The sequence below is a fragment of the Ovis aries genome, chromosome 8, assembly GCF_016772045.2.
Source record: "Ovis aries strain OAR_USU_Benz2616 breed Rambouillet chromosome 8, ARS-UI_Ramb_v3.0, whole genome shotgun sequence".
Taxonomy (NCBI): domain Eukaryota; kingdom Metazoa; phylum Chordata; class Mammalia; order Artiodactyla; family Bovidae; genus Ovis; species Ovis aries.
Window position 1 is genome coordinate 29,344,590 of NC_056061.1, and position 23,433 is coordinate 29,368,022.

Here is a 23,433-nt window from a genome sequence, read left to right on the forward strand (position 1 = left end):
TCATCTCCAACACCACAGTTCAAAAGCATCAATTCTTCGGCACTCAGCTTTCTTTGTAGTCCAACTCTCACATCCATACATGACCACTGGGAAAACCATAGCCTTGACATTTGTTGACAAAGTAATGTCTCCACTTTAAAATATGCTGTCTAGGTTAGTCATAACTTTCTTCCCAAGGAGTAAGCATATTTTAATTTCATGGCTGCAATCACCATCTGCAGTGATTTTGGAGCCCAGAAAAATAAAGTCAGCCACTGTTTCCATTGTTTCTCCATCTATTTGCCATGAAGTGATATACATTAGCCAGCCTCCAAGATGGCTTTCAATGAATCCTGCCTCCTAGACTTCATGCTCTGGTATAATTTCCTCCCCTTAAGTTTGGCCTAGGCTTAGTGACATGCTTGTAATGAACAGAGTCAGTTTTAAGAGGAAGTATAAAAAACTGTGACTTCTCCTTTGTTGGCTCTGGCTCTTCTAGCTTTGATGAAGTAAGTTTCATGTTGTGAGCTGCTCTTGTGGCAAAGAACTGAGGGCAGCCTCTAGCCAAGAGCCAGGTAGGAACTGTAGTCCTCAGTACAACAATTCTCAAGGAGCTGAATCCTACCAACAACCAGTGAGTGTACCTGGAAGTAGATTCTGCCCCAGTTGAACCTAGGGAAGACTGCAGCTCCAGGTGACACTCTATCAGAGGCCTTGTGAAAGATCCTGAGCCTGACGATCCAGCTACACCACACATATTCCTGATATACAGAAACTATGAGGTAATACATGGTGTTTTAAGCCACCAAGTTTCGGGGTAATTTATTATGAAGCAGTAGATACTAATGGGCTTCCCTGGTGGCTCAGACAATAAAGAATCTGCCTGCAATGCAGGAGACCTGAGTTCAATCCCTGGGTTGGGAAGATCCCTTGGAGAAGGGAATAGCTACCCACTCCAGTATTCTTGCCTGGAGAATTCCATGAACAGAGTTGCCTGGTAGGCTACAGTCCATGGCGTTGCAAAGAATTGGACACAACTGAGCAACTAACACTATCATAGATACCAATACTCACACCAAATTAAGAGGGTTATAGCCTAGATTGGGGAGAAAGGAATAGGAGGGAATGGGATTAGAGGAAAAATGAAGGAGAATTTTAAAAATTTCTTTTATTAAGATGACTTTAAACAACACAACAGACTGTTGATTGTTAAGATCTGGTTTGTGAATACATGGATGTTTGGTACATTATTATGTATTTTCTTTATATCTAAAAAAGAATGGTCAGTTCCAGACAATCAAAAAACCTAGGGCTGAGACGCTATCTTCCAGCTCTCTGGATATCAGAAAAACACCTTTTGTTTTCAACTTCAGTTCCATAAGGTTCATGGAAACTTTCTTAGTGTATTTTTGTTAAGTTATTATTTCATTTATTCTCTATAGAGCTGTTTGCAAGAGAATGAGCTCATTTAAATTTTAAATTCAAAGTCACCAGATTTCAGGAATGATGACTATAAGCAGGAGGAATTAAAAATGGAAGGGGCATTGATTTATTTTTGAAAATTATTTCATGCTATGTTGAAAATTCAGATTGCAAGCACATGCCAAAGAGATATAATGAGACAAATGTAGTTATCCTACAATTCAGAAAATCTCCTGTCCCATGAGAAAGCAGCTTTGGCCTCACTTACATTTTTGGTCCTTTCTTCTTCTGACCTTAAGATAAACCAACTAAAAATGTTTATTTCACAAGGATATATTAAACTGATATATGATAAAGTAGCAACTTAAATGATAGGATGGGTCATTTTCATTACATTTGCTACCTACTCACTGTTCTTCATGTATTCTGGTGATATACTATAACTAATCACATATACTTAAATCATTTGGGTCTACAAAAAAGATATTATTTGTGATAATTTAGTAATCATGCAACTTCAAATGTTAGGTTTTAATTTTAAGGATCATTTCTACATTGTACTCCTTTTCTTTGGATTAGCCAGCTATTTTATGAGGGCCATCTTGTGTTCCTCTTGTAGAAAATCCAGTATATCAGTGTTTCTTTCAATTCATAATGAATGGTACAATTAAGATTTAATTAGAAGCACACTACTACAGGAATTGAAAGCTACTCTGAACCTGTAAATGAAACGTTACACTTTTAAATTGCTCACATGTTTCAACCCAGCCTCTCTAAAAAGCTGCCATATGTAAACTTAATTTGAGATGGAGATTTTTAAAATAACATGATTGCTTGTTACACTGAACCTCTTCCTTGTCATGTGCTCACCAAAAAAGCTCATTTTATCTAAAGAAAGACTCACAGATGCTTCAAGGAAGAAAAAGGGAATTTTCACTACATTTGTTTTAAAAAGAATATCCTGTACAAGCATTTAAGGGTGAGAAGACCTTACATTCAATAATGCATGTCCTACGTACTTCTCCTTGCTTTCTGTAGCTTTACAAAGCACATTTGGGAAGTGATTTGTCCATCACATATGAATCAATTTTCAATAAATATGTAGCTTTATATTTATTTTTTGTAGCTTTATATTTAAAACAATGCTTAAAAAAAAAAACTGTTTCCTGTTAGAATTTGAGTCTTCAATACTGCTTCTAATCCCATCAACTTCTTTTCAAACTTAGATGTATCATTTCTAAGACTGAAACAGAGGGTATATTTAAAGATGATATTGCAATTATGGGTTTTCTCATCTGAATTAAGATTAATTACTATTCTGAAGGGTAGAGTGGAACAGCAACTTAGGGTAGAAGTTTGAACCTTGATGAGGTGAGAGAGATGAATTCAAAGCCGCTGAAAGTGACCTACTGACATGTCTTGGCTTTAGGAAGAGGAATAGCTTTGTTCCAAAGTAGATTTTAGGCAATTATACTAGAGCCAGACATCCTGGAAAGTGAAGTCAAGTGGGCCTTAGAAAGCATCACTACAAACAAAGCTAGTGGAGGTGATGGAATTCCAGTTGAGCTATTTCAAATCCTGAAAGATGATGCTGTGAAAGTGCTGCATTCAATATGCCAGCAAATTTGGAAAACTCAGCAGTGGCTACAGGACTGGAAAAGGTCAGTTTTCATTCCAATCTCAAAGAAAGGCAATGCCAAAGAATGCTCAAACTACCGCACAGTTGCACTCATCTCACACGCTAGTAAAGTAATGCTCAAAATTCTCCAAGCCAAGCTTCAGCACTATGTGAACTGTGAACTTCCAGATGTTCAAGCTGGTTTTAGAAAAGGCAGAGGAACCAGAGAGCGAATTGCCAACATCCGCTGGATCATGGAAAAAGCAAGAGAGTTCCAGAAAAACAGCTATTTCTGCTTTATTGACTATGCCAAAGCCTTTGACTATGTGGATCACAATCAACTGTGGAAAATTCTGAAAGAGATGGGAATACCAGACCACCTGACCTGCCTCTTGAGAAACCTATATGCAGGTGAGGAAGCAACAGTTAGAACTGGACACGGAACAACAGACTGGTTCCAAATAGGAAAAGGAGTACATCAAGACTGTCTATTGTCACCCTGCTTATTTAACTTATATGCAGAGTACATCATGAGAAACGCTGGACTGGAAGAAGCACAAGCTGGAATCAAGATTGCCGGGAGAAATATCAATTACCTCAGATATGCAGATGACACCACCCTTATGGCAGAAAGTGAAGAGGAACTAAAAAGCCTCTTGATGAAAGTGAAAGAGGAGAGTGAAAAAGTTGGCTTAAAGCTCAACAGTCAGAAAACAAAGATCATGGCATCTGGTCCCATCACTTCATAGGAAATAGATGGGGAAACAGTGGAAACAGTGGCAGACTTTATTTTTTTGGGCTCCAAAATCACTGCAGATGGTGACTGCAACCATGAAATTAAAAGATGCTTACTCCTTGGAAGGAAAGTTATGACCAACCTAGACAGCATATTCAAAAGCAGAGACATTACTTTGCCAACAAAGGTCCATCTAGTCCAGGCTATGGTTTTTCCAATAGTCATGTATGGATGTGAAAGTTGGACTGTGAAGAAAGCTGAATGCCAAAGAATTGATGCTTTTGAACTGTGGTATTGGAGATGACTCTTGAGAGTCTCTTGGACTGCAAGGAGAGCCAACCAGTTCACTCTAAAGGAGATCAGTCCTGGGTGTTCTTTGGAAAGAATGATACTAAAGCTGAAACTCCAATACTTTGGCCACCTCATGCAAAGAGTTGACTCATTGGAAAAGACTGTGATGCTTGGAGGAACTGGGGCAGGAGGAGAAGGGGACGACAGAGGATGAGATGGCTGGATGGCATCACCAACTTGATGGACATAAGTCTGGGTGTACTCCGGGAGTTGGTGATGGACAGGGAGGCCTGGCGTGCTGCAATTCATGAGGTCACAAAGAGTCGGACACAACTGAGCGACTGAACTGAACTGAACTGAATGTACAACTGCCTAGGGCTTAAAGGGTTTCTGACAACTTGGACTATAAATAGAGAGTTAATATCTTAGAAATTCTTCTTGTCCATTTTGTCCTTACATATGGATCCAGAGGGCCTAATCATAGATAAAGCAGAGAAATAGCCAGGTGCTTACTGTTATTATGGAGATGAAGACTTGCTGAAAATCCTAAACATCAAGGTCTTGTCATTCACGGGATGACCTAAAATCCATGTTGTAAAGGCAGATCATTTCTGGAAACTACTTATTATCCACAGGTCTCTGTCATGAAGGTATTATATTCACTTAATCAATATATTTTGTAATAATGGGGTAGATGATATTTTAATATATTTCAAGAGGAAAGTAAAAGGATTTCCAAGAGATCATTATTTTGGAGAGCTGGCTAATTATCTCATGTTTATAGCTCTCCAGGAAAGATGACTTTAGTAATCTTGAGCTTTAAATTTCTCTTCCAACAGTCTTTAGAATATAAATAGAATGTTGTTGTTTAGTCACTCAGTTGTGTCCAACTCTTTTGCAGCCTCTTGGACTGTAGCCTGCCAGGCTCCTCTGTCCATGGGATTTGCAGGCAAGAATACTAGAGAAGGCTGCCATTTCCTTCTCCAGGGGATTTTCCCAACTCAGGGATTGAACCGGCGCCTCCTGCTTTGACAGGCAAATGCTTTACCATTGAGCCACCAGGGAAGCCCCCTATAAACAGAATGTGTGTGTGTTGGTCACTCAGTTGTGTCTGACTCTTTGCGACCCCATGGACTGCGCCCACCAGGCTCCTCTGTCCATGAAATTCCCCAGGTAAGAATCCTGGAGTGGGTTACCATTTCCTTCTCCAGGGGGTCTTCCCGAACCAGGGATTGAACCCGGGTCTCCTGCACTGCAGGCAGATGCTTTACTGTCTGAGCTACTAGGGAAGCCCGTATAAATAGAATAATAGCAGCCATATAAACATGTATTAAAATCACATCTCTCCAATTATCATAGTGCCGGAAGTGACCATAATGGACAAGCAGTGACTCAACTGTTTTTATCCTATAAACTGGTGGGTTTCAGCCTGAGATCCCTGGACATCTAGGAGTCCATAAGGGAAGAACTGAAGATCCACAAGCTTTTTGCAGTAGTTCATAAAGTTGAAAGGAAATCATATACTTACCTGACTCAAATTTCTGGGACTTTCCTGATAGTCCATGGGAAGTGGACCCAGAATTTATTTAACCAATCACTGTATGTGTATATATCAACATGGATGTCGGTATCTGTGCATTAAAACAGAGCTTCAGATCAGCACTGTAAAACAGACTTGCTGCCCTGACTTGATACAATTCCATTATAAAACAGAGAAATTTGATTTTTTTTCTACCCCACTGGGTCTTCATTGTGGTGTGCAGGCTTCTGTAGTTGTGGCATTCGGGCTCAGTAATTGTGGTGCCTGGGCTTAGTTGCCCCTGGCATGTAGAATATTAGTTTCCTTGCCAGTGATCAAACTCACGTCACCTGCATTGGAAATGGATTCTTTACCACCGGACCATCAGTGACTTCCTTTCAACTGTATGAAATACTGCAAAAAGCTTATGGACCTTCAATTCTTCCCTTATGGACTCCTAGATGTCCAAGGATCTTAGACTGGAACCCACTGGTTTACAGGATAAAAACAGTTGAGTCACTGCTTGTACATTATGGTCATTTCAGGCTCTATGACAATTGAGTTGAACCTCTGCAAAGCTCACCTGGATAATTAACATACATTTGAATTTGAAGATGGCTCAAAATCCAGGAACAAATTTGCTACAGTTAATTAAATCTCTTTGTATAAGAATTGTTCAAATAGTGATCTATATATTTTTAAAAATATACTTATGATAAATATTAAAGTGATCCCCAAATGCCTAATTGCCTCAAAATTCCTTTTATCTAACCTATCTTAATTCTATCCACTTCCTTTTCCACAGCATGGACTCCAGTAGGCTACTGTTTAAGATCAGTTTTCCATGAGGGAGGGCCTTGCAGTAGATACCTGTTAAGTCTGTCATCCAGCCTCCCTTCTCTGCAGACTTTTAGGGAAGTTGATCTCATCTACATGGTAACAGGATAGCCTCCAGGCAGCCATGGGTATGAATTATGACCCCCAATTTTTGTCCTGGCTGTAAGTTTGGGCTGAACAGATTCATCCTTAGAAAACCTCAAATTGGGTGTAAAAGATCTGGTCTTTGTCTAGGTTGAAATCTTTAATGCATGAGATATAAAAACTGGAGTTTGTTCAGCCATTTTTTCTACCATGAACACTGCGATAAAGAGACATAAAGTAGAACAAAGACAGTGTCTGGTGCACAGTTTCAGTTCCATCCCGAGACATGGCCTTGGTTTCATCCTTATATTTTCTACTTTTTGCTTGATTGAGTTGGTTTTTGTTTGTTGAAATCAAGAGATCCAACAGACAGGTTGTCTTGATGGAAGCCTACTGGCAAGTCCCACGTCACATTATTGCCTCTGTCATATCAGCCAGTAGTTATTCTCAAATTCACAGAGAATCTCTGTCTCTGAAGACCTAGGAATACAATCTAGGTATTCAGGAAAGTAAAAATGAGATCTTAGTTCACATGTGACAAGTCCAAGATTGATTGATTGATTGACTGATTGATTGATTTGCTGTAAAACCAAGTAATTGTTTTAAATAATTGTTATACTCTTTAAAATGTTAGCAGACTAACAAAAGGGAACAGATAGGCCACTCTCTCCTTCATGGTACTCAGAAAAAATGGGACAGTTTTTCTTGGTGGATAATTTCTTTCTCTAATTTTTGGGAGGAAAAAAAAAAATGACCTAGTCCCTAGTTTTATTATTCAAATACAGAAAGCATAGCTCTCTGTTCTTCAAACAAAGTTGAGGTGGACACAGCTGGAAATAACTGAATAATTAAAATATCAATCAGAACAGGGGAGATTAAATGACTTTACTTCAATAGAGCAATTGGGCAGAATTAGAATTGGAAGGAAAATAAAACAGTTTACAAAAGTGGGAAAGCAAACCATTTAACATTGGCCAGGTCTCCAAGTAAGGGATAATAACAAGTGGTACTAGCTCCAAATGAGGCCATAGGTAAACTGAACAACATCCACTTCTCTGAGATGCACATATTCATAATTTTACCTTGTTTGTAACATTTGCTTCCTCCTGCTTCTATTGTCATGTACATGGTGAATATGACTTAACTTACAAAGAATATTTTAATTTTTTATATTTAAAAAGGCATATTGTATAGAAATACATCTTATTGATTTCTCTAGCAATCTACTTATCCCAGGAAACTTAATGGATAGTAAACAATAAATAATAAAACATACTTTGAAACTGTTAAGAGATGCATAAAATCTATAGTCTATGGTTATTAATAAGAACTGAATAATTAATAAGATTTTTTAAATGCTACAATCACCTATTTATAATTAAGGTATCTATATTAGTTAGGATTCTCCAAAGAAATGGAACCAATAGGAGATACAATATAGATATGTAGATACAGATATACATGGGGAGGGAGGGGTAATTATTATGAGGAATTACCTCACATGATTTTGGAGGCTGAGAGTTTCTAAGATCTGCAATGGGCAAGCTGGAGATCTAGAACTGATACATAGGTACAGTCTGAGTCTGAAGGCCTAAGAACCAGGAGAGCCAATGGTATAAGTTCCAGTCTAAAAGCTGGCAGACTCAAGACCCAAAAAGTGCTAATGTTTCAGTTCAAGTCCAAAGACAGGGAAAAAAGTTGATGTCTTAGCTCAAAGCAGTCAGGTAGGAGGAGTTCCCTCTTACTCAACCTTTTTATTCTATTTAGGTCTCTGCTTGATTGGATAAGGTTACCCACATTAGGCAGAGCAATCTGCTTTACTCAGGGTACTCATTCAAATGTTGGCTTACCTCAAAACATCCTCACAGACCACCCTGAATAATTTGACTAAATGCTGAATACCCAATGGCCCAGTTAAGCTGACACATAAAATTAACCATCACAAATCCACCCCTTGTAAACTTGGCACCCATGTGCCTCTCCTTAAAACAAGTTTAATATCTAAATAAAGACAATAATGTCATAATTCTACCTATGATGATACAACTATCCTGTATATGGACAGAAACATACTAACTACATCTGCAGAAGAGAAGGTAATATCCTGGAATGGTGTTTATTCTGTTCTTTGATATCACATAACTTTAACTGTATGATGTAAAATTAACAATACTTAAATTCTATGATATAAAACCAAATATTTTATATGATAAAGGAATAAGACAGGGAAGAAAACAAAGATATTTAAGATACATAAACACATACTCATAACAAAATAAGGAAGAATACTCACGACAATTACATCCTCATTTCTATAACTAGCTTTTTGATCATAGCTGGTATTTATAACTGCCTACTTTCACTGCCAATTCTGTATTCCTTTTGTCTTCAGCAAGCACTTCAGCTGATTATGGTTTTTTACCTGGTGGAGTGACCCAAATCTTTATTCCTGAAGGGTCTCGGGTATTAGTAGTCCTGAATGGATTGGGTGGTTGTAGTTTTCCACTGGCCTTAATCACAGGGTATGGTGATACCAAGGGACCTCCTGTATTTCAGACATACTCTTCCTTACCTTCATGTGAAGCAACAGTGCAGTTTTCCCCTGGTAGTCAGGATCAATCACCCTAGTCAACACAGAAATTTCCTTCTGTGCTTACTGATTAAGGTGCATGAGGAGCTCAATTTGGCCAGGCGGCAGGCTTAACTTCCAGTTAAATGGAATCACTGTGTTGTTGCCTGTTGTGTTGCCTGGTGGAAACATTCCACTTTTTGGAACTAACACCTCTAGGCTAGCAAAGCATAGAGTTTCATGGACAGGAAGGAAAAATTTTGCTAGTAAGTCACCAGTGCACAGGTTTAGTAGCCCCGTAGCATGTGGAATCTTCCCAGACCAGAGATCTACCTGTCTTTTGCATTTGTAGGCAGACTGTTTACCACTGAACCCCAGGGAAGTCCCCCTACCCCTCTTTTTTAAAGACACATAAAGACATAGAGAACAGGAGGGAAGAAAACAAAGTAAGAATATTGGAAGCTGTAAAGCAGATGGACTAATGATAACTCACAGCAGAACCAGGAAAACTGAATCCTAAGCCTGCAGTAGGGGAAGAAAAGCAAGAAAATTACATTTTAGAATTCTTAAACAAGCCAGGAAATGGGGGACCTCAGGTACCTTTGAAAATGTAGGTGGAGGAGCTAAACAGATGATGATTACCTGAAAGTTTGTTTACAATGCTGTTGTTGTTCAGTTGCTAAGTTGTGTCCAACTCTTTGTGACCCCATGGACTATATGTAGTACACCAGGCTCCTCTGTCCTTCACTATCTGCCAAAGTTTGTTCAAATTCATGTCCACTGAGTCAGTGATGTTATCTAATTATCTCATCCTCTGCTGCCCCTTTCTCTTTTTGCCTTCCATCTTTCCTAGGATCAAGGTCTTTTCCAATGAGTCAGCTCTTTGCATCAGGTGGCCAAAGGATTGGAGCTTCACTTCAGCATCAATCTTTCCAATGAATATTCAGGGTTGATTTCCTTTAGGATTGACTGGTTTGATCCTCCTGCTATCCAACGGACTCTCAAGAGTCTTCTCCAGTACAGAATTTGAAAGCATCAATTCTTTGGTGCTCAGTCTTCATTATTCTAACACTCACCTCTGGACATGACTACTGGAAAAACCACAGCTTTGACTATTTGGACCTTTGTCAGCAAAGCAATGTCCCTGCTTTTTAAGACACTGTCTAGATTTGTTATGGTTTTCCTTCCAAGGAGTAAGTCTTTTTTTAAAATTTCACGGCTGCAGTCACTGGTCCGCAGTGATCTTGGAGCCCAGGAAAATAAAATCTGTCATTGTTTCCACTTTTCCCTCATCTATTTTCTATGAAATGATGGGGCCAGATGCCATGAATTTAGTTTTTTGATCTTTGAGTTTCAAGCCAGCTTTTTCACTCTCCTCTCTCACCTTTATCAAGAGGCTCTTTAATTCCTCTTCACTTTCCACGATTAGAGTGGTACCATTTGCATATCTGAGGTTGTTGATATTTCTCCTGGCAGTCTTGATTCCAGCTTGGGATTCATCCAGCCTAGCATTTCACATGATGTACTCTGCATAGAAGTTAAATAAGCAGGATGACAATATACAGCCTTGATGTACTCCTTTCCCAATTTTGAACCAATCTATTGTTCCATATCTGGTTTTAACTGTTGCTTCTTGACCTGCATATAAGTTTCTCAGGAGACAGGTAAGGTGGTCTGGTATTTCCATCTCTTCAAGAATTTTCCACAGTTTGTTGTTATCCACACAGTCAAAGGTTTTAGCATTGTCAATGAAGCAGAAATAGATGTTTTCTGGAACTTCCTTGCTTTCTCCATGATCCAAAATAGGTTGGCAATTTGATCTCTGGTTCCTCTGCCTCTTTAAAATCCAGCTTGAACGTCTGGAAGTTTTTGGTTCACATACTGCTAAAGCTTAGCTTGAAGGATTTTGAGCATAACCCTGCTAGCATGTGAAATGAGTGCAAATGTACGGTAGTCTGAACATTCTTGGGCACTGCCTTTTTTGGGAATGGAATAAAAACTAACCATTTCCAGTCCTGTGGCCACAGCTGAGTTTTCCAAATTTGCTGACATATTGAGTGCAGGACTCTAACAGCATCATCTTTTAGAATTTTAAATAGCTCAGCTGGAATTCCATCATCTCTACTAGCTTTGTTTATAGTAATGCTTCCTAAGGCCCACTTGACCTCACACTCCAGTTGTCTGGCTCTAGCTGAGTGACCACATCATCGTGACTATCCCAGTCATTACAACCTTTTTTGTATAGTTCTGTATATTCTTGCCACCTCTTCTTAATCTCCTCTGCTTCTGCTAGGTCCTTACTTATGAGACTTTATTGTGCACCTCCTTGCATGAAATGTTCCTTGATATCTCCAGTTTTCTTGAAGAGATCTCTAGTCTTTCCTGTTATATTGTTTTCCTCTATTTCTTTGAACTGTTCATTTAAGAAAGGCTTCTCTTCTTGCTAGTCTCTGGAACTTTGCATTCAGTTGGGATACCTTTCCCTTTCTCCCTTGCCTTTCTCTTCTCTTCTTTCCACCCTCCCTACAACTCTGTCTCGCCCTGATTTCAGCAGAATACCCCTGAAGTTCTGATCTCTGGAAAAAGTGAAACAGAGGGAGGCACAAGAAACACAAGCATATTTGAGGGAAGGAGCATTTTGCTAAAAATAGGGTAATTAAATAAAGGTTTACTAACAGAATGACAATCTTTTTCCACTGTTGGGATCTCAGAATGCTGGCAGCCAGATAGCATATTGGCAGAGTCTTTTTGAATAGTATGATACGCCCAAGGGAAAAGATCTAAAATGTTTATGTTTTAGGTTCTTTGTTTTGGGTGACCATTTGCACATTCATTTAGTAGCATTCCTGGTCTCTACACACTAGATACCAGCAGCATTTCTACCACTGTTGTGACAACCAAAAATGTCCCTAGACATTGCCAGTTTCCCCAGTAGAGGAGGATAAACTGCCCTAAGCTGATAACCACTGGAGCTGTGATGACTGAGTGGTTAAGATGTTGGATTCAAAACCCAATGGGGTCTCCCCATGCAGGTTCAAATCCTGCTCACAGCATCTCTGTTCATATAGTGATAGCCACAGATACACAGCCCTGTCCATGAACTTTCATTTAGCTTTGTAGTGCCTTTCTCTTACATATAAGCAGAGAGAGCCAGAGAGAGCCAGAAATCCAAAGAAAAATGAAGAAACTAGCAGCTTGGAGGAAACAGGCTACAAGAAAGAATAAAACTTTAAAAAGTGCATATAGCATCTACAAAAAAAGAACTACTGGAAATTAAAAATGTAGTAGCATAAATTAAAAACTTAGTAGAAGCACTGGAAAACAAAGTTAATGAAATCTCTGGAAATAGGGTAAAAAGACACAGAAATTAAAAAATAGGAGAGGACATAGAAGATAAGAAAATGTAAGTAAAAGCCTAAGAGGACTATATTAGGAAGCAGCTTAAGTTGCTATAATAGAGAGACTCCAAAATTTAGTGGCTTAAATAGCAGTTTATTTCTCTGTAGCCTAGGGTAGGTAGATGGCTCTGCTTTATGAGTCAGGGGGCTCTGTCATACTAAACATGTTGCATCCATATCTATCCCTGTATCCAGGGCTGCTGTTTCAGTTGTTAACATTCTCTAACTAGCAGGAAGGAGGTCAACGAAAGTCACAAATTAAAGATATAACTTGTAATGTACATGTATCACTTTGTTCACATCTAGTTATGAGATAGGCTGGGGGAATGTAGTTCTGCCTCTGCAGTCAAAACTCAGGAGAGAGTTATTAGAAGGAAGAAGAGAATGGATATTGAAGAAGTTGAGCAATTTCCATGATAAGGTCTAACATCCAAACACAAGGACATCCAAAGAGACAGAACCAAAGAAAACAGCAGGGAGGAAATCAGCAAATAAATGTGTATTAAAGTGACCAGGTTTTGCTGGGCTAACAAACAATCCTTAAGTCTTAGTAGCTTATAAAAACAAAGGTTTATTTCTTGTTTAAGTTGCATGTCCATCACAAGCCAGTCAGCTAGGGTTTCTGTTCCATGCTTTCTTACTCAGACAAACAGAATTTTCCATCATTTAGGAAAGTGTTAGTCATTGTGATGGCAGGTGGATGGGGCCCCTGGTAAATCATACACTCATCTCTAAAGCTTCCACTTTATATTCTTGCTTTCACTTTACTGGCTAAATTAAGTCAAATAGCTAACCTAACTTCAGGTCAGGGCAAACTTCAAGGGCACAGCAAAGTTCAATCTTATGTGCACAGGGAAAAAACTGAAAATATTTAGTGAAAGATATTAATGAATACCACAGCTCACATAAATAACTGGCTGACTCTCCTTGCAGGCAAAACACATTCATTCCCCCCACAAGGGAAACAACTCAAGAGGCCCATCTTGTCACTGTATAAAGCTCAAAGTCTAGACTCTTTCTTTGGGTGATAATGTGGTAGTCTCTAAAGCAGGTTTAAATGCGGCTCTTCTGTGTCCAGGGATGTATAAACTAAAAAGCTAACTTATCTTCCTTCATCTACCAATACATGGTAGTGGAACAGGATAAGTATAAATTTACAAAGAGGAAGGATGGAGAAACATAGCAGACAGTAGGCCACTGCAATAGCAGTTTCCAAACTATTTTTTCCCCTAGTAGAACATTTAAAAAAAATGTTATGTGGAATTCAGATGTATAAAGTAGATCAAAGTAAATTGCTCTGCTTGGAGATTGGAATGCTGCCTGACCTCCACTTACCCTCAACCTAGGGCTACTCTTGAGGAAGCATCATGAAACCTTCGAGGTCATGAAACATAGTGGAAATGAAGTCATCAAAGGATAGCCAGGATTTTTTAGGGTAAAGAGGAAGAAAAAATATCAAGGGAAAGGGAGATTATGGACAATAGACTGCAACTTCCAGATAACCCAGTGGAATGATCTGGGAAGGTGCAAAGCCATGGGAGACTGGGTCAGGTAAGGGGATGTATAAGGTGGTATGTTCTCTCCTTTCATCATACTGGCTTAAGCAATGCTCCAGCATAAACTCAACCTTTATGCTACTCTATGCTTTCACCTGAACAGCTGACCATTGCTGAAGAGAACATATAATTAAGCCAATTGGTCAGACCTTAAAATTGTATCCACACATCTCAAATTGGCATTCAATATTGCCTGGTAATTTTGTCACACTTACTTAATATGTTCACTTTCTCACTACCTAAAGCAATTATTTCACCCTCTTTTTAAGCCTTGAGCTTTTGATACTCCACCCTCTGCAAACAAAATCATCTTTCAATAAATATTTATTGAATATCTATTAACTGTCAAGCATTCTTCTAAGTACTAGAGATAGAGCAGTGGAACAACAAAAATCCAGTGGATCAAGGAGCCCACCCAAGTGCTCTATGATGACTTAGTGGGGTGGGATAGGGGGTAGGAGGGAGGCTCAAGAGGGCGGGAATATATATATATATATACACACACACATGCATACACACACATACATGCATACATATTTATGGCTTCCCTGGCGGCTCAGTGGGAAGAATCCACCTGCAGTGCAGGAGACGCAGGAGATGCAGGCTCAACTCCTGGGTCAGGAAGATTCCCTTGAGGAGGGCATGGCAATGCACTTCAGTATTCTTGCCTGGATAATCCCATGGACAGAGGAGCTTTGCAGGCTATGCTCATAGGTACAGCTGTGCTACAGCTCAGCACATGGCTGATTTGGATTGTTGTACAGCAGAAACCAACCCAATTTTGTAAAGTAATTATTCTCCAATTAAAAAAATTCCAATGAAAGGAGATAGGAAATAAACAAATATATAGGATTTTGTATAGTATTAAGTGCTATGGAGAAGAATAAAGCCAGTTGGGGAAAGGGCATGCTATTGGGAGTGGCAGATCATGTAGATTTTTCTGGGACACAGTAAAGACTTTGCCTTTAACACTGAGTGAAATGTGTAGCCATGGGTGGGATCAAAGTATAAAGGATGACATAACTAAACATAAACTTTCAAAGGATCACTTTGCCTGTTATGGTGAGAGGAGACCATAGGGAAGAGTGTTAGCAGGGAGACTGGTTATTTGAATATCTTCTTGGTTTATATCTTTAGTTCCTCGCCCCCAGCACTTCCCCCCATTCCACATGTTTTGAAGGACAGAACTGTCAAAATACAATTTTCAAAAACAGAAACACATCACTCTCATGCAAATATAGAATAATGTGTCAAAACTTTATTACCTCATTAATGTTTCTTAAAATGAATAAAGGCAATAATAAAAAGGAATGTTAGAATTAGGTTGCCAGGTTAGATGCACAACGTGCTAATGTCCCTCAGGGTAATCAGATCATAATCTTTGGGATTATCTTTTCTAGCAGAGAGAAATCTACACATTAATGTGTAACTTAACAGTGTCTGAGCTTTAATTAAATAGTAAAGAGTCAAAGACAGGTTCATTCTCCTAGACTTGAAAATTAAGTAATCCTTGCTTGGGCCTGTTGAACAGTGCCCCAGCATACTGACTATTTTGCTTTACTTCCAAATTTTGGGTAAATTTTCTTAAAAAATTTTCATGAAAACAATTTTTTGAAACGTCTCATAGTTTTGATTCACATCTTTAACTTAATAGAGGAATCTGGGATGGTGCTAAAGTCAATTTCTCTTCTTCTCTGGGTTTCTTGCCTTTTTTATTTGATCTCTGTCCTTCGCCATTGCACTAATGTAGGTGAAAGATGCAAAGGGCCTATATTTAGGGCATAGCATTGCTTCAGTCTTTAGGTTTACACTCAGAACCAAGACCTTTTCTTGATATTATTCTGATATTCAAGGGCTACTATGTATATAATCTATGAAAATAATCTTCTTCAACAATCATTAAATAATCAGTATCTGAATCTCTGATTGACTTATTTTATTTCCAGGGACTCAACTACCACAATGATTCCCAATTCTAAATCTCTAACCCTGGCCACTCTACTATACACCAGATCTGTAATTTAAGATGCTCCCCGGGTATCTCTAAGGGCTTCCCCAAAGGCTCAGTAGTGGGTAAAGAATCCATCTGCCATGCAGGAGACCCAGGAGATACAGGTTCAATCCCTGGGTCAGGAAGATCTCCTGGAGAAGGAAATGGCAACCCAGTCCAGTATTCTTGCCTGAAAATCCCATGGACTGAGGACCCTGGCAGGCTACAGTCCAAAGGGTTACAAAGAGTCAGACACAACTAAGTGGCTAAGCACGCACGCACACTGGGTATCTCTATCAGCAGCATCCTGAGCTGGCAATTCCACTTGATTTCATTGTTTCTATTCCAGTCCAAATGTATTCCACTCCTCCAATATTTCTATTCCATTCCTGTCCATGGTACCACCATTTGACCTATTAACTAAATTTGTAACCTTAGAGTCATCACTGTTTCACATGCCATATCTATCTACATAACCATGAATTCTTGTTCTTCTCTATCATAACTATCTCTTAAATCTAACCCCTCTTCTTTTCCACTTCCACCTCAACTTCCTTTAGGTCTTTACTATTTTACTTTAATTATGCTTTAGACTTGGTACCGCAAAAAAAAAAAAAAAAAAATCCACTGCTGTGAGTGTTCTTTTCATAAAATGCCTATATGATTGTCCTGATTAAATCTTTTAAAGGTTCCCCATTGCCTACAAGGATAAAACTTGAGCTTTTTAGCAAGTAGGCAGATTGCTTTTAACACTATCTTCAAAATCTTCATCAGTAACCCTAATAAACATGAGTTCTAAGTAAAAATAGTGTGCTTGCCATGCAAATACAACTTTAAGACAAGTTCTCCAATTTTTCCCTCTGTCTAGATGGCTGCCACTCGCTCCTCCAACAGAGACATTCTAGAGCTGCCACTGGGTGAATTCCTACTCATTCTATAAAGCCCCATTCAAAAACTGCCTCCTCTTTGAAAAGGTTTCTGACTCTTCTCCAGATCCCTAGGCACAGTTAGTTCAGTATTTAATGCTCCTAAAAACATCTCCGCATTACCTCCTTTAATATTTAACTTTACTATACACAATTTGGTTTTATGTTCTATTTTTTGAGAGCACAGTAGTGTTCAAGTGATCTTTGTTTATTCTAGCGCCTACCACAATAAACTACTTTTTTTGTTTTGCTTTATTGTCTGTGTCACATATTCTAAGATATGTGAGATAAAAAGCAAAATTAATTCTTAAACTTGTAGGAAGGAATTTCATTTGCATTTATTTATTTATTTATTTTTAAGACAGAGATTCTGTATTTAAATCAGCAAACTCAGATTCTTCAAGCCCCAGCCTATGGTGAGCAGCCTTCCCTCCCAGGCCCCCTCACCCCCACCCCTTAGCCACAGAAAGGAATGGAAAATGAGAAGCCTGGGAGCCTCTGCCAGAGCAGGCTGCCTCCGAAGTGTGGTGAGTGCAGTCCAGCTGGGGCTGGGGCTGGGGTGGCGGCTGCCACAGGCCCCTCCCTATAAATTAATTCCCTGCAGCCACAGCTGTGGGCAAGGCATACTTGGAGGAGAAGGCCATCGGGCAGCATCCTTGATTCCCAGCTAAGGAAAGGATTAGGGCACAGGGCTCAGAGGGAAGAGGCCAGAGGAAAGAGAAGAGGTATGGTATGGAGAGGGGGTAAGGCCCCCCAATTTTGGTCCCAGAGGAAAAGAGGCCAGTTGGTCCAGTTTTGTGGGTTTGGAGAAGGGAATGTATTAGTCAGCACAAGGGGGAGGCCACCATCGGGCACCCCTGGAGGAGACAAGCCAGGCCCCCACCCTGGCAGAAGGGAGCGTGAGAGCTCCCAGGGGCTCTCAGGAGATGTCAGTGCTAAAAAACAAACAAACAAATAAACATATATATTAACCATTCACGGAGGGCAGGGGCAGGGCTGCAGAGCAGATCAGAGGATTTGGCGTGGCGTCACATAGCTGGTCATGCCTGAGAAGCCCCGCGGTTGGTCCCCATCTGTAAGCCAATCACATACTTGCCCTCCTGCAGTTGGTTGTCTGGGAAGTACCGAGGGTTCTCCTTGGATTTCTTGGGAAACCAGATAGGATCCCCAGAGAAGAGCCCATTGTCCTGGGTTACTGACAGCCTGCCCAGATTCATCAGTGTCTGCTGCACACAGGCTATGTTCTTTCCTTTCCAGAGGTCCACAGTCTGGGAGATGTCATTGGTGTTGATGCCGTTAGCGCTCGGCTACTTGGAGAAACTGGGAGATCTGCTCCATCTGCTTGAAGGCCATGGTGGAGGCCTGGATCTTCTTCACTGGGGCCTGCCCCTCGGGGTTCAGCCCATTAATGAGCTCACACAGCACTGTGCCATCCTTGAGCCAGTTCTGGAAGTTCTCGCACCCAGGCTGAGGCCAGCCCAAATGATTGTGGTACTGGGTGGTGATCCACTGGATCAGGATTTGCTCCACGTCCGCATCGTATTGTTTCTCAGTCTTCTGCTGTACCTCCTGGCTCAGGCCATAGGCGGGTCCCCTGTTGGCCATTCGGAAGGGTGGCAGCAGTGGCTGTAGGGGTGGTTCACGGGAGTCGGAGAGTTGCGCACTGGAGGCAGGTGCTGCAGCGCGAGTCTGAATTTATTTTTTTTAAACTATTTATTTTTGGCTGTGCTGGATTTTAGTTGTGGTGCACTGGCTCTTTGTTGTGGCATGTGAGCTGCTCTCTAGTTGTAGCACTTGGGCTCAGCAGTTGTGGGACACGGGCTTACTTACCCTGTGGCATGTGAGATCTTAGTTCCTTGACCAGGGGTTGAACCCACATCCCCTGCATTGGAAAGTGGATTTTTGATCACTTTTGGTAAGTCCCTTGTATTTATTTCAAATCTATGGTTATTAATCTTTTGGATCACAGACCCCTATTGAAAAAAACTATGATGAAAGTTGTAACATTCTACTCAGAAAGATATACACACATGGTAGGATTCACAAATGCCCTGAATGCACTGATACCTGACAAATTAAGAAACTTATCTTTTCATTTTTATTAATTTTTTGAGTAAGAGTATTTACATGGAACAAAAATTTTTAAGTAATAAACTTTACAATGAATAGCCTGTTCTAGCCCTCTTCCCATAATATTCAATTCAATTCCTATTCTATCAAAGTGACCACATTTTATGTATTCTTCTGGAGACAGTCTCTGTATATGAACACAGGAGCATTAAAAATTCTTTTTTCTGACATTTTTTTCCATTTATATTGGCAATTATTCCACATTGGGTACCTAAGGTTTCAAATGCACAGGATTCTATTGCATTGCCATACCCTAATTTTTTTACAATGTATTTTTAGATTTTTAAACAATTTCAAGCTTACAAAAAATCTGGAAGTACAGTACAAATCATTTCTTTTCAGAACCAACTGAAAGTAAGTTGCTGAATCAAAATGAAAATGAGATATCACCTCACACCAGTCAGAATGGCTATCATAAAAAAAATCTACAAATGACAAATGCTGGAGAGGGTGTAGAGAAAAGAGAACCCTCCTACACTGTTGGTGGGAATTTAAATTGGCGCAGCCATTATGAAAAACAGTCTGGAAGTTCCTTATAAAAACTAAAAACAGAGCTACTATATGATCCAGCAATCTCACTCCTGGGTATATATCAGGAAAAGATGAAAAACTCTATTTTGAAAAGGTACACGCATCCCAATGTTCACAGCAGCACTAGCACAATAGTGACTACATACAACAGCCAAAGACATGGAAGCAACCTAAGTGTCCATTGACAGATGAATAGCTAAAGAAGATATATACAATGAAATTCTACTCAGCCATAAAAAGAATGAAATATTGCCATTTGCAGCAATATGGATAGACCTAGAGAACATCATACTATGTGAAGTAAGTCAGACAGAAAAAGACAAATATTATATGATATCACTTATATGTGGAATCTAAAAAATAATACAAATGAATGTATATACAAAGCATAAACAGACTCATAGGCATAGAAAACAAACTTATGGTTACCAATGGGGAAAGGGAGGGGGGAGAGGGATAAATTAGAAGTATAGGATTAACAGATACACACTACTGTATATAAAATAGGTAAGCAACAAGGATTTACTATATAACACGAATAATATTTAATATCTTATAATAACCTATAATGGAAAATAATCTGAAAATATAAATATATGACTGAATCACTTTGCTGTATACTTGAAACTAACACAGTATTTTAAATCAGCTATAACCTCAAAAAAAAAAAAAAGTAAGTTTCTGACTTGATGTCCTATCACCCCTGAATGCTTTTCTGTGTATTTTATACAAATAAAAACATTTTCTTGCATAACCCCAAACAACTATCAAAATCAGGAAATTAACATTGTACATTACTACCATCTAATTTTCAGATCACATTCAAATTTCACTAGTTGTCTAGACAATGTCTTTTATGTCAGGTGCAATTCCTCAATCTTTTCTTGACTCATAACACTATAGATTACAGGTTAGATATTTTGCAGAATGGACCTTAACTTGATTCATATGATATTTTCTCATGATTAGAATAAGTTTATGCACCTTTGGTAGGAGAACAATAGAACTGGTGCTATGTTCTGCTAACTGCATTCTATCAGGTGGCATTACAGTTTCTATTTGTTCCATTATGATGATGTTCATGTTGATCATTTGATTAATGTGGAATCTGACAGACTTCTCCACTGTAAAGTTACTCATATTTTCCCATTTATAATCAATACGTGTTTTTAAGCAGGTGATTTTGAAAATATGTAAATACTTTAATCCCCATGAAACATTCACCTTATTCATTTATTTAAATATATCACTATAGGCTCATGGTTTCTTGCTTTATTCAATGGTTTACGACCCATTAACCATCATTATTTTGATCCTCAAATTGTCCCAGATATGGCCAGTGGGAAGCCTAGTTAAGCTGGTTTCCATGTGTTCTTTTCTAAAAAAATATTTATTTATTTGGTTGCGTTGGGTATTAGTTGTGTCACGTGGGGTTTTTGCTTTTGTACATGGACTCTCTCTAGTTGTAGCGTGCAGGCTTGGTTGCCCTATGGCATGTGGGATCTTAGTTCCCTGACCAGGGATGGAACCCATGTCTCCTATATTGTAAGTCAGATTCTTAGCCACTGGACCACCAGGGAAGTCCTCTGTGTGTTCTTGACATGTTCCCATCATTCTTCCAGCACTTCCTTACTTTCTAGTACAAAAAGATGATCCAGGCTAAACATGCTTTTCCTGCCCCAGTGGTAGAATCAGCTATTTCTCTAAGAATTCTTGATTCCTTTTAGTAGAGAATGACATTTAGAAGCCACAATCTATTTCTATATCTCTATGAATTGCAGCCGCTGATATTGCTAATTCTATTCCAACACTGGAGAAGGAAATGGCTACCCATTCTAGTATTCTTGCTTGGAGAATCCCATGGGCAGTGGAGCCTGATGTGTTATAGTCCATGGGGTTGCAAAGAGTCCGACACGACTAAGCTACTGACCCATCCCAACACTACAGAGTTCATTCTCCCTTCCTATTTGTTTTCTCCCTTTTCCTGTTTGTAACTCCCTTCTTGGACAATAAGAAACCAGACTCCCATTATCCTTTATATATTTACCTATTTGATCAATCCTTCTGAAGGTAAGCAAAATCCCGGTCACTGCTGTACCTTCCCTTACATGGAAACCTTTGTTCCCCAACTCAGGATCCAATACCCTGCATCAGGATCCCCCACCCTCACCATGTCTTCCTCTTCTTACCTGTGCTCCAATATCCCTCTCTGGATTGCTGACATCCCCACCTGACAAACCATAGATGTCTACTTTACTCTACTTGATCTAATGGCTTTAGGATGGCATTGTTCCAGGAATGGAAGTTTGAAATTGAATGGTTTGTCCAGGATTTTCCAGGTGTTTGTGTTGAATGCAGGTTTGTGCTGCATTCCCAGGAACCCCTTCAGCTCTAAGGAAGCCTGGACATTAGCCACTCCAGGAAAATAAGCTGTCTTAATTTTCTCACAGGTCATCATATAACTTTTTAGGTCTTTCTATAAGTTAGAATTACCACTCAAGAGCTCTTTAGGAACCATTGTGAGTAAATTACTAAACCTCCATGGGAAAAAATATAGCACAATCAACAACATCGTAAATGCACATACTCTCTGGCCCAGAAAGTCTCCTGCTAGAAATTTATCTTAAACGTATATCAACCTTGTATAGATATGATTACCTGCAATATCGTTTTTAATAGTAAAAGGATAAATTAAAGGGGCATTAAAAATTATAGACCCTTTCCCATTAGGAACACAGAACAATAATCATATTGGCTAAAAAGTTTAACAACTCTCAGAAACAGAAAATAACACCATAAAATGAAACAGCTCTGCAATTCACAAGGCAAAAACAAAAGCAGGATGACACAAAACAGCCAGGAAATAATTTTTCTACCACATTTGTCAGCTACTTGTCAGAAAACCGTTTCCCAGGTCATTAGCTAAATTCTTTACACAGCCCAGTAGTGGTATCAGGACACTTTTCAGAGTGTCCCCAAAGATTGCCTCGGGCTTGCCAGAAACTGGAGAGGAATTGAGCGGTTTGGTCAGGATTTTCCAGCTTTTTGCACTGGATACAGGTTTGTGCTGCACCCCAGGGACCCCTTCAGTAGCAAGGAAACAGGGACAGTAGCCAGCCCAGGACCAGGCTACACAGTGAGAAAACGTAGACGGGCGCTGTCCAACATGGCACCGCTCGCCAGACAGGGCTATTCACATTCAAATTCAGTACGGTTAAAAATTCAGTTCCCGGGTCGCGGTCGCTACAGTACGAGTGCTCAACAGTCACAAGCAGGCTAGTGGCTACCGTATTAGCGCAGACGTAGAATCTTTCCATCACTTCGGGAAGTCTATCGGACAGCGCTGACACAGTTGAGAGTTAAAAAACAAGAACAAGTTTGTAAGCCACTAGGCTCCACAATCAAAAACAACCAAGAGACGTTATTACTCTTTCCAAATATTTTGAGGGGGAAAATTATACTAAGAAACATCAAATAAAAAGAAACCTGCAAAGGCACCTGCCAGCAGGCTCCCTCAGCAACTCACTCGTTAATTCCCACGGCGGAGGCCGTCAGTATTTCTGTGGTACATAACTCCTCAGACTTGCAGGACTCAGCAAACTCCCAAGGCGATGGGCAACTGAGGGCAAGACTCCTAAGATTTAACTGTTCAAAGCGGCCGAAGCCTGTATTCACAGCGCGGGCGAGCCTCGGCTCGGTGTTCCACAGCCGGACGCCGCCCGGCTCTCGCGCGACCCTCAGTCAGGCGCTTGTCACCGGCTGGGAGCGCGACGCCGCCCGTGTGTGCGCGCTCCCGCACGCGCGCAAGCCCGCGGCGCGAGCGGCTCTCGGCGGCCAATGGGGCGGA

General features: G+C 39.9%; 1 non-coding gene and 1 pseudogene across 1 annotated transcript; one reads left to right on the forward strand and one right to left on the reverse strand.

The window, feature by feature from the left end:
• The first annotated feature begins 12,026 nt into the window (after positions 1 to 12,026).
• On the forward strand, positions 12,027 to 12,108 carry TRNAL-CAA (transfer RNA leucine (anticodon CAA)). The gene has a single exon. It is a non-coding gene; the product is annotated as a tRNA-Leu (tRNA).
• A 3,451-nt stretch (positions 12,109 to 15,559) lies between these two features.
• LOC132660201 (transgelin-2-like) lies at positions 15,560 to 23,367 on the reverse strand (annotated as a pseudogene).
• Positions 23,368 to 23,433: the final 66 nt, after the last annotated feature.